The sequence below is a fragment of the Tupaia chinensis genome, unplaced genomic scaffold (genome assembly GCF_000334495.1).
Source record: "Tupaia chinensis unplaced genomic scaffold, TupChi_1.0 Scaffold000350_1, whole genome shotgun sequence".
NCBI lineage: Eukaryota > Metazoa > Chordata > Mammalia > Scandentia > Tupaiidae > Tupaia > Tupaia belangeri.
Window position 1 is genome coordinate 1398894 of NW_006159844.1, and position 1967 is coordinate 1400860.

Sequence of the window (1967 nt, forward strand, 5' to 3'; positions counted from 1 at the left end):
CGCTCTTCTTTCACAATAGCTTTAAGTATCACATTTCTGCAGCCTTCAAATACCAACTTGAAGCTACTGTCCAGAAAGTCTATGCAGAATATCTCCTATGTGTTAAAGTTACCGTCTAACATTTTTGTCTCCTCCACGATATTATTATCTCCTGGAGACTAAGGATTTATGTTGTGTTTATCATTGTACCTTCCAAAGTAACTACCACTATATGATAAACTAAGGTCCTTGAGACCACTGGTTTTCTCCTTCTCCTTCCTCCTTCCTTCTTCTTTCTTCTTCTTCTTCTTTTTTTTTTTTTTAACCACAGAGCATATGCTGCCCTATGTTGGATGTCAAGAACCCTGATAAAAGTTGTCATTTAGAGATGGTATTGGGAGCGCATCTCTAAACTGCCCAGTTACCTGGCCTCATTTTCATTCATTTAACAAATTATTTATTATTATTATTTATTTTATACAGTCAATCACTGAACATCACTACAGCTTGTAGAATGAATTTACCCAACCTGAACACAATTCCCACCAGTCCAGTTAAAGATATCATACATGTTATCATCAAGAGACAATCCTCTATTTCTGCATCCCTGAAATGTTTTGTCTCTATTTTTCTCTATTCCTTTCCCCTCTCTCTCCTCCATGTCCCATCCTCCTCCCACACCGTCTGCAGTGTCTGTAACTGTTTTCCATGTTTCTATACTCTCTAATCTTTCTATTTCCATCATAGAGTGCAGAAAGTTGGTATATATTAAGTGGAGACATACAATGTGTCTCTTTCATAGCCTGGCTTATTCACTCAGCAGTAAATCCTCCATATCCATCCACTTTCTATCAAATGCCAGGGTCTTCTTGTATTTTATGGCTGAGTAGTATTCCATAGTATAAATGTGCCACACTTTTTCAATCCACTCATCTGTTCATGCACATTTGGCTTAGTTCCATGTCTTAGCAATTATGAATAATGCCACAATAAACTTAGATGTGCAAGCACTTTTCCAACTGAGCATTTTCCTATCCTTTGGGTAGAAGCCCATGGGTAGAACTGCTGGATCATATGGTAGTTCTATTTATAGGTCTTTGTTGAACCTCCATATTGTTCTCCACAGTGGCTGTACTAAATTACACTTCCACCAACAGTGTAGGAGAATTCCCTTTTCACCACAGCTTCATCAGCACTTAACATTTTTTAATTTTAGCCATTCTGACTGGGATTAGGTAGTATCCTATTGTGCATCACCCTTATGATAAGGAATGTTAAGCATATGTTCATATGTCTTCCTTAGAGAGTTGCTTGTTCAGCTCATTTTCTCATCTTTTAATTGGATTGATCATTTATTTTTTTTATTGGTAAGTACATGGTTTTAATGTCGATAATAAATTCACTTGAAAAGGAGACAGTAATCAAGTCAAAAGAATAAATTCTTGCTAATCATCAGAAAATCTGTGTCCATTAGGGCTGTGTCACATAGAAAGCCAAAATCACTGAGAGGCCAAATCTTAAAGAAAATTCGTCCTCTGATAAGTCCATATGGAATAGGTCCATAGAACCTGGAGTCTGTAGAATTCTGTAGATTATCACCTTCTAACCAAACATGACCTGTTGGCACGTAATTATGGCTTTTAAAGAAATTTGACGAGCTAGTGGTGTGGATTTTGTCTCCTTCCAAACCAATGACTCTTTTGCAAATGTTTGATTTTGGGTCACTCGGGCTTTTTGCAATCACGATGTCACCTCTTTGGATACCATAAAAATGCTGACTAAGATTTTCTGCAAAGACAATATCTGAATTTTGAATTGTAGGCTCCATTGATGATCCAGAACACATGACAACACCACCAACATATTCAAAAGCACAGTGAGCTATACAGCCATACTGAATGGTATAGCCAACAAGTCGAAGGGTTTTTCCCAGAACACCAAGAAGCATAGTTCTATGTAGGCTCTGCCACCATTTGGCCATAGGTCCA

General features: G+C 37.6%; 1 pseudogene; it reads right to left on the minus strand.

The window, feature by feature from the left end:
* Positions 1 to 1424: 1424 nt before the first annotated feature.
* Positions 1425 to 1967, minus strand: LOC102478005 (mitochondrial inner membrane protease subunit 1 pseudogene; annotated as a pseudogene).